This window comes from Otolemur garnettii, unplaced genomic scaffold (genome assembly GCF_000181295.1).
Source record: "Otolemur garnettii isolate 467f Iridium unplaced genomic scaffold, OtoGar3 scaffold00017, whole genome shotgun sequence".
NCBI lineage: Eukaryota > Metazoa > Chordata > Mammalia > Primates > Galagidae > Otolemur > Otolemur garnettii.
In genome coordinates this window covers 20,607,966-20,618,628 of record NW_003852412.1, presented here as the reverse complement: position 1 = coordinate 20,618,628, position 10,663 = coordinate 20,607,966, and positions in this window count along the sequence as shown.

Sequence of the window (10,663 nt, the reverse complement as noted above, 5' to 3'; positions counted from 1 at the left end):
AATGTCCTGGGCGAGACAGAGAGGGATGGTGCAGGATTTCATTGTGCTACTAAGAATAATGCACACATGATTTAAGACTTATGAATTGTTTACTTCTGGAATTTTCCACTTAATATTTTCAGACTGTAGTTGACTGTGGGTAACTGAAATGGTGGACAACAAAACCATGGATAGGGGCCAGGGAACGCTGTACTAAACTTTCAGGGGTTGGAAGTCTTGTTGGAGAAACTAAAATAAACACTGAAGAAACAAAATCTGTGAATGGCTATTAAGTTCAGACTGACCTAGAAAAAGGAAAAATAAAAATCTATATATGTATAGAAGACAAAAAAAAAGCAAGGAATGAAGCATGAACTGCATCAGGGATTTTGGTTTTACCACATAATAGCCACCTTTCATTTCTTTCACATTCTGGTTTAATTAGAGTCAAGGTACCACGCTAGTTATCTTAGAGCACAATGTCCACATTTTAGCCACTGGAGAGTGTGAATGTGGTACTCTCTGAAAAATTAATTTTTCCTTGTGTTCAACAGATGGATCTTAAAAGGCAGTTGCATATTTATTTTTCATGTTACATTTGCTGGTGGAAGTTATATCTGGAGTTAAAAAATATTTGGCAGATTCATAAGGATTCTTTTTATACTCAAATTTGACAATGTCCTTTTAGAATATAATGTCATGCTTGCTATGTGTGGAGATGGGGGAATGGAAAATGTGTTTCCAGGGAAAACACTGACACCTGGAAGGCTTCTGTCAACTTCCAACAAAGCCTGTCAAAAACTGCAGACCAGATGCTGTGCAAACGTGTTTCTATTTTGCGGACCCCATCAAGTACACTGTATCCTGTTATTCTGATACACGTTGAAAATAATTTTATTATCCATTTTAGGATTTTTCTTTTCACACGAATTCTCAAAAAAAGCCCTCTGGTAATCTTTTACAATTATTTATTAAAATAGCAGCTTAGCTTTGAGATTTCCTGCTGCCAATCCTTAGTGTACTTGATGTCTCACTGATGCTGCTTGTCATTTTTCAGCATTTTCTTTTTTTTTTTCAACTTTCTTGCTTTCATTCTCCTATTTGACTGTGGACTCCTTATAACAGGTTCCATGTTCATTTCACCCATGTCCCATGGAAGGCCTTATTTAAAATTGGGGCTCAGAGGAAGAAATTTTGTTATTTCACTTTTTTAAAAATTTGTATGGTAAGATCCTTGATGGAGAAGAGAATTTCTCATTTTTAATCCCCAGCAGCTATGATATTCCTGATTCTGCAAAAGGAATCAATGAATGGTTGTCTTACAAATCAATGGGAATTGCATCTGAAGGCTGTATTTTATCTTAGATGGCTGTTTGTTGTAGTTCTTTTAAGAGAAGAGTTGTGTCCAGACAAACCACAGGAGCCACATGGAATGGTTCTCTAATCCCAGCTGGGTTGCTAACAGATCACAAAGCCCCAGAGAAAGATCTGGAACAGCTGCTAAGTTTATACGGAGGCACAGGGGTAGATTCTAAGGAGTGATTGCCCTTTACATTGTTTTCACATACATGTCTTGGAGATGAGTGTGATATAAACAAGTTTGTTAACATTCTCAACTTTGACTCGGAGCCTGTGGCTCAAGTGGCTAAGGCGCCAGCCACATACACCCAAGGTGGCGGGTTCGAATCCAGCCCGGGCTTGCCAAACAACAATGACGGCTGCAACCAGAAAAATAGCCAGGCATTGTGGCAGGCGCCTGTGGTCCCAGCTACTCAGGAGGCTGAGGCAGGAGACTCGCTTGAGCCCAGGAGTTGGAAGTTGCTGTGAGCTGTGATGTTACAGCACTCTACCCAGGGGGACAGCTTGAGGCTCTGTCTCAAAAAAGAAAAAAACAAAACAAAACATTCTCAACTTTACCTATCACAATTAATTTGAAGCCTCTTCACCACTGTCTTCTAAGGCAGATGGAAGAGGGTTAACTGAAGATAATTATTTCTGTGACATTATTGGAACTGTATCAAGTGGGTTGAGATGACCAACTGCCACATAGCTGAATCCACAGGTAAATAAGAAAATTATAAGAATGAGTTATCACTGGTGGCCTTTTATAAATTATAGTTCATATTGTCAAATACAGTGGGAAAAATAGAAAAATTTGAAAAAAAAAGAGAAGACATTAAAAACTAACAAAACTTTGATAATATAAAATAAACTATTTATTGAAATAAATAAAGGAACGTAATTTTTAGTTTTGTGATCTACTCTAAACTGCAAGGATCTTGTTGATTTACTACCTACATCACATAAACTTTTCTTGATTTGTGGCCAAGTGGTTTTGGGGGTCTGCATCACAGGTAGAACTAACAGCCATGTAGCAGGGCCTGTAGTCGTCTTTGCTGATGCTTGGAAGATGAGACATGTAACTACATTTTGCATATATTTGGTGGCTCATTTTTAAAAACACAATAGGGAGGCTTCTAGAAAATGAGTTACAGAAGCAAGACCTTTATATAAAAGTAAACTAAGTTTGGTATAAAAGGAAAGAGAATTTTTAGAAACACAGATGCTTGACAAGAAGACAGCATATTAAAGCATCCTGGAACGTCAAAAGGAAATCATTTTACTTAATTCGTTTTGAAATTAGTCAAAATTTGTTTCAGATTTGTGGAAAGTGGGAGGTTGAGCTAATATTGAGAATCTCTTTTCTAATAATCATAATTTAATTATCTAAGTTATGTTGAGATAGTTTTCCCATGAAGAAATAGATATTTTTTAAAGAGATGGGGTATTGCTATATCCTCCAGGCTGGTCTTAACATCTTGGCCTTAAGCAGTCGTCCTGAGTAGCTGGGACTACAGGTATGAGGTACCCAGCTAATTATATTTTTAAAAAGTTTTAGAGATGGAGTCTTACTATGTTGCCCAGGCTAGATTTTTTTTTAAAGTTTGATCAATATTTTGGCTAAAATTATATCTGTCTATCTACATCTATCTGTTTATCTATCTGTGGACCACCATTCCCCCCAGAAAATAAGTAGTCTAGAAGCCCTCAGGGTCAGTGATGTTTGGCAAACATGTAAAATGGAGCTCTGTTTTATCTATGGATAGGTAGATAGATATAGATGTATATACAAAGTGGCCATAAAGTTCACGTGCAATTTAAAATAGTGTGCAACTTAAAATTGCATGTGAACTTTGTGGCCACCCAGTATATACATTCTGGAACAATTATACTAACGTTAAATGGCAAAAGAGAGCAAGCAGTGTTTATAACGCGGGCACAGCCTCATTCCATCTGTGCGGAAGTGATGCGTCCTAACCGACATCTGTGAGGCGTGTACCCACCAGACAGCTTCAGGCCGAGAGCTGCGGGCAAAGAGAGAGTGAGAAGTAATTTTGGTTCTGTTTCCCATATCAGTGTTGTAATTTCATAATATCTACATTCTAATCTAGAGTTATTTTGTAATAAGCTTCTATCCTCTTACTCTTATTTTTCCTTAGTTCTTTCAAAATATGTGACAAAAAAGTGAGTGCTATTTCTGTACTTCTGTTACTTAATAATAATGAACTATTAATTCAGTTAATTCTGCACCTTATGCTAACTTTCCACTTACTCAGAAGACCAGAAAGTTTGAGCCCTATTCTTGGAGGGTCTGATTCAGTCACACATGGCTCTGTCTGTGGAATGCAATTTTCTTTTTCTTTTCTTTTCTTTTTTTTTTTTTTTGAGACAGAGTCTTACTTTGTCACCCTCAGTAGAGTGCTGTAGTGTCACAGCTCACAGTAACCTCCAACCCTTGGGCTTAAGCCATTCTCTTGCCTCAGCCTCCCAAGTAGCAGCTGGGAATACCGACGCCCGCCACAATATCCAGCTATTTTTTTGGCTGCAGTTGTCATTGTTGTTTGGCAGGCCTGAGTTGGGTTTGAATCCCTCAGCTTTGAACTGGGCTTCATGTATGTGGCTCTCGCCCTAGTCGCTGAACTGCAGGTACCAAGCCTGGAATGCAGTTTTCAATAAGCACCTCAAGTGACACTGACAGCCAACCACAGTTTGGAATCCTAAAGTCTGTCTTTCTCTCGTAGTATCTCGGTTACCCCTTCCCATCAGCTCATGCAGGAAGCACAGTAATCTGTCTTTTGATATTAATCTCAATAATGACAAAATCACTATGTTACCTCTTCTACTTTACATTTGCATTTTAAAGTAGACTCCAATGTGTTAAAATAGAACAACAATTCTCTTTTGAGTGCTTCTCCTAGAATTACGTAAGAATCCAAGTAGGGTGGTTCACAGCCAAATGGTTCAGCCCACTTCCCAAGGCCAGCGGGGAGCAAAGTGGATGGTGGAATCTATCCCTGGCTGGTTGTGCTTCCAGCAGGCGCACACCTGATGGTTGTCTGCAGTTGTGCTCTCTGTGGCCAGATCCTTGCCTAGGGCCAGGCTGCCAACTTCGGCTTTGTGGTTAGAGCTCCATTTTACATGTTTGCCAAACATCACTGATCCTGAGGGTTCTAGACTACTTATTTCCTGGGGGGTGGGGGTGTAGTGGTCAGAATTGGTCCTCTTCCCAAAGTCTAGATCCTCAAGATTAGCCTGCCGGCTCAGACTACCCTTTCCTTTTGGTGAGTTGGCATGGTTTTCAAACTTTAACTTGCTATTAAAATCACCTGAGGTTCCTCAGGAGAGGGACCCGTTTCCAATTCTCTTTGGAAGTACTGTAAACTTTCTTTTTGTTCTTCCTAAATAAAATTGTTCTTAGTTACCCTGATAAGAAAATACCTGAAGGACTTACTGAATACCAGTTGCTGAGCCCCAACCTCTGAGTTTCTTACTCAGTAGGTAGTATGGATTGAATATTTTGCTCTCCTAATCCCCAAATCCATACATTGAAGTCCTAACCCCTAGTACCTTGGAATGTGACTGTGTTTGGACATAGGGCCTTCAGAGAGGTAATCAATGCTTTATGGGGTCACAAGGGTGGGGTCCTAACTCGACACAGCTGAGATCCTTACAAGAAGAAGAGGAGAAACCAAGGTTGCTGGGCACACAGGCCATGTGAGGACATGGCAGCCAGACTGCAAGCCAAGGGGAGAGGTCTCAGGAGACTCTAAATTGCTGGCATCTTCATTTTGCACTTTCAGCTTCCATATCTGTGAGACAATATGTTTCGGCCATTTAAGCCACTCAGCCTTTGGTATTTTGTTATGCAACCTTAGCAGACTGATACAGTGGGCTTGGGGTGGGCTGAAGACTTTGTCTTTCTGATGAGTTCCCAGATAATGCTGATGTTGCTGGTCTGAGGACCACGCTTTGTGTATTGCTGCTATAGGGAATCTTTGTGAGGCCCACTTGGTTTCATCCAAAAACCCTTGAAGATCAGGAATTAAGGCTCAGCACCTGTAGCTCAAGCAGCTAAGGTGCTAACCACATAAACCAGAGCTGGCAGGTTCAAACCCTGTCTGGACCTGCCAAACAACAATGATAATTACAAACAAAAAATATCGGGGCATTGTGGCAGGCTCCTGCAGTCCCATCTACTTGGGAGGCTGAGGAAAGAGAATCACGTACGCCCAAGAGTTGGAGGTTGCTGTGAGCTGTGATGCTACAGTACTCTACAAAGGGTGACATAGTGAGAGACTCTGTCTCAAAAAAAAAAAGATCAGGGTTAAGATTTTGATTATTTCTAGGGATCCTTATGCTGAATCCCCTGAAGTTGAAAAGGCTGCATTATGCCCAAGGCCGTGGCAGTCACCTTGGTTTGCTAACCAAGGGGCACATTCGAGAATCACTGCTCTTGTTTCTACATACACAGAGACATTCTGGAAGTGAATTTTCCTGTGTTTTTTTCTTTAAAGTTGTATCTTCCCAAAGCCACTTTATATTAAAATGCAGGATGACAGAACTGAGATACAAAAAAGACAGAAATAAATCTCAATAATCTGACAGTCAGTACAACTCAGTGTAATTCAACAAACTGCACTGAACTGCTAGCAGATCATAGTAGTGGAATCAGTGAGCTACCTCTTCCACTTTACATTTGCATTTAAAAGCAGATTCCAACGTGTTAAAATAGAGACAATTTTGTGAATCACAAGAATTACATACTATCTTTGTTAAAAATAGAGTCCTGAGCTTCATTCCCAAAGATTTTGATTCAGTAGACTAAGCGAACGCAGAGCTTCTTTTCAGTAAAGGTATTTGGAGATTCTGATGCTGGCTGGCTGAATACTACTATGTGAGAAACATTGATTTTGAGGAATGAGTGATGTCGGAATATTAAAGATTGGCACCTGGGCAAATGGGGAGAGATTTCAGAAGTGGGCTGTGGGTGACTGATGACTTTGGCTCATCTTGAAAAACTCTAATAAACTACCTAATACGAACTAGTGCTTCTCATCCTGGGTCGAGTGGAGTGAACTAAGCTCCTGAAGTTTCCGAATGATCTCCCTGATTCCCTCCTTATTCTGAGGTGCTAAGTTTCTCTTCAAAAATCCAAGCTCTGAAAGAAGAATGAAGAAAAACTTACTGCTGAGAGTGCAAAAGAGAAACGTGCTAGTGAGTTTTTAGTTTAGAGCAGTACAAGGGTCAATATGAAGTCACAGGAAGAACAGTAGACTAGGAATCTGGGGAATTCAGAGCCGGGCGAGGGTGGTAGCTCCACTCTGCCCATGGCTATCTATAGGACTGGGGTAACCTTAAGAACTAAGTTTCCTGTTTATATAAAGATGGCATTAGATTAGATGGTCTTTAAGATCCCATCTAATTCTGATACTTTATAATTTATCCAATTGATGTTTATGAAATCCTAAGGAGTGGTGAGGTATCTAGTATTTTAATCCTTTCTTACATCAATGAATGATAAATGATAATTAGTAATAATAATTACAATACATATTGGGATTTGCAGAGGGGAACCCAGTAATATGTTCATAGTACTTCTCTTCCCCACTGGGCTTCAAAACCTGTTGAAGAACAAAATAAATGAGAAAAATAGAGGGGTAAGTGATTTTTAATGTCAGTCACATTGGGAGAACATGAATTACCCACGTCGCTGTGAGGCTCTAAGCCTCACCCACTCATCATGACAATGCTGAATTGGGACAGGCCTCCCCAGGTAAGATTGAGGGTATAAAAGAGCAGAACATATCCTTGTAAGTCTGGACTTCAACCTTGATAATTATCACAGTAGCCATGTTCTTTGGGTATATGTTCATTCAATTTTGAAGGAAGAAATATTCCCCTTGCTTTTTTGATTCCTGACCTCATCCCATCCTGCTAGGCCCACAGATGCTTCAGAATCACTTGGTATATTCCTGCTCCCACATTACTATAGTGGTCTCTGGCGTCTCACAAATATGAAGACTGTTATCATACTTGATTAACACTCAGAGTTATTGGGCTGAACAAGCACAGAACACATTGTTTCTCAGCATTTGTACTTCTTTCTAGTTAAAATAAATGCTATGGTTTTAGAGTTGGGGGGCCTATTAAATCTACCAAAACTTTTGAATTTTGAAATTATACTTACAAAATTATGAAAGTAAAATTCATATTCAACTCATATTCACACATACAAAATGCTAGTAATGACAGATGCCTCTGCTTGCAGTTAACAGATTTATCCTAAATCTGGATACAATGAACCCTTTATTTCCTTAAATAGGCAGATCTTTGGCTGGATTTGGTGGAATATTCCTCTCTTGAAAGTTAAAAAATAATTTTAGCTTACATTTCAATTATGTGAAATGATAGAAATTGAATTTTTCATCATACTTGCTTCGATATTGTTTCCATATAATATTCTCCAGTATCTAGTGCAAGGTTGGTGGACCCATTTACTTGGTTATTCTTTCATTAATCTTGGCGTGGTTCTGCAAAAAAATGTAATGTTTTAATATTTGGATCACTAATATTTAGAGGATTTCAGGTTTCAAGACATTCAGAGGTGGGTTAATTAGCTTAGTCATCATACAGAAGAGAATAAGAGATTTTGATTTTATCTCTGACTATATACCTATCAATATACAATGCTAGACAATTTTTACATGAATTGAAGACCATAGAGTAGGCTAAATGCAAAAAACTTATATTACTGTCTAGAAAACTCAGGCCCTTCGGTACACTCACACATCTTACATGTTCTAATAAGTGAAATTTTGGCATAACTTTTGAGAGAATGTTGGAAATAGCTGACATTATCTTTCTAATCTATACACTATGCTTTTGCCCCACATTAAATCTCACATGGGCACTCTTTTATATAAGGGACTCAGTAAGTACTCGATTATTATCCTTGCTTATGCTGTTTGTCCCCCAGAATTGCCACTTCTCCCCCCATCTTTTTTCCCCTAAATCTTTACTCAAAGTCTTAATTTTTAAATACTTCTGTATCTCTTTCTTAGTGATATACTATATTTCCCATTCACTTCAGTTCTTACTTTTAACAATTATAGTTTAACTGAATAAAGTCAGTTTTTTGTTTAAACCTACTTACTTGATGTTCTAACTTATACTTTCCTGACCATTTGACATAAGCTGTTAAATAGATCCATTCTTTCTGATGAAATTAATACAGGAAAAGTAATAACTTATTAATTTACTGGAACGTTGGAGGTTGGAGGTGAGCTGTGATGCCACAGCACTCTATTGGGCAACACATTGAAAGTCTGTCTCAAAAAAAAGACAACAAAAAACGCAGGCCGAATGGAGATTGAAGACCTCATTCATGGCAAGGGAAAACGCCACCAGAAAAAGGGGAAAATGAATATTTGTTAAGTACCTACTCTGTACAATGCATTGTTTCAGCTGCCACAGAAACCACAGCGATGTGCTCACTAGCTTTTCAACCTCTTTTTATCTCAACACACTTGGAACTATAGTTAAACTTTGGTGACACACTTAAAAATTAGTTGATCCAAAAAAAAAAAGAATAAAATAAAAGAATAAAAAAAAGAATATCCTTACCAGGCTTTGAACTTATTTCAAAAATAACTTAATGGGCGGTGCCTGTGGCTCAAAGGAGTAAGGCACCGCTCCCATATGCTGCCGGAGGTGGTGGTTCAAACCCAGCCCTGGCCAAAAACCGCAAAAAAAAAAAAAAAAAACTTAATGATTTTTCAATATTTTCCCAGCACACCTAAGACCCTCTCATGACACACTGGTTGAAAATTATTGCTCTAGTAGGTCAGGGAGCAGGTCTGATACCATATCCCATCTGGATCTTCTGTACTTGCCACAAAGCTTTGCACATAGCAGGCATTTATAAAGTACTGAACAAAAGAATATGTGCTATGCTTTAATTTAATTGTTCATGTAGAGCTTCCTAAAACATTTTTGATTGAAAAATGCAGGCAGGACTCAGCACCTGTAGCTCAATGGCTAGGGTGCCAGCCCCGTACACCGGAGGTGGCAGGTTCAGACCCAGCCCTGGACTGCCAAACAGCAATGACAATTACAACCAAAAAACAGCCAGGCATTGTGGCAGGAGCCTGTAGTCCCAGCTACTTGGGAGGCTGAGGCAAGAGAATCACCTAAGCCCAGGAGTTGGAGGTTGCTGTGAGCTGTGACGCCATGGCACTCTACGAAGGGCGACAAACTGAGACTTTTTCTCTAAAAGAAAAAGAATTCTACTCTGTGTCTTGTCTGCTTGTCTCTCATTATCTCTAACTTTACATTTCTTCAGTTGACTGATGCCAGAGCCACGAGTCTTAATGGACCCTGCCCCTGGGGTGGGACTTCAGCAAAAAAACTTTTCTTATTGTCATTTATATTGATATACCAACTGCATTTTAGAGAAAAAAAGTTATCCATAATCATTAATTGGTTTGAATACATCTTTGTTCATAAGCAAAGACAGTGAGTCTATATTGCAAAGAATCTTTAGTGTCTAACATCATTAACAACCTAATGGCAATATTCTATGTGGCGAGAGATCATTTCTGAAGATGACTTCACTTCCTCATTAATTAATTACTTTTTTAAACTCTTCATCTTCATATAAAAAAACAACAAAGTAATGGGACCAACACATAGAGATTTCTTATATGTGGTACTCAGAAAGAATCAAGAGAAAATGACAATGGCAGGGCATGGATCAGCAGCTAAGTTGGAAACTTGAAGTTGGTTGAATTTTCTCCACATTTACATGGGAGGAATGGTGTGAGAGTGGAGCTAGAGTTCTGTTTATTTGGGTGCTTGCTCAGACATTTTACTCTGAGATAATCTGAATATGTGTACATTGGTGAGGTTGGGATAGAGCTGGAGAACATTGCTCCAACTCTACAACACCATCCTTACAAGATCAGAGGTAAGTAATTTCTTCCTAAGATTGGCAGGCAAGTTTTAAGCTGTATTATGCTCAATTTCTGCAAAGCCTGTTTTGCAAATAGAGGAGATAAATGAAAATGGATACTTAATATAATAACAATCTAAGTTTCTTACCATGACCCATAAAACCCTACAATGCGCTGTTTCCAGCCAATGGCCTGGGGTCTGGCCATGTCTTCTATCACTCCTTCACAGGTACTTTTCTTTCTTCTTCTTCTTCCTCCTTCTTTTTTAAAGTGACAGAGTCTCACTTTATCACCCTTGGTAGAGTGCTGTGGAATCACAGCTCACAGCAACCTCCAACTCCTGGGCTTAGGCTCTTGCCTCAGCCTCCTGAGTAGCTGTGACTATAGGCACC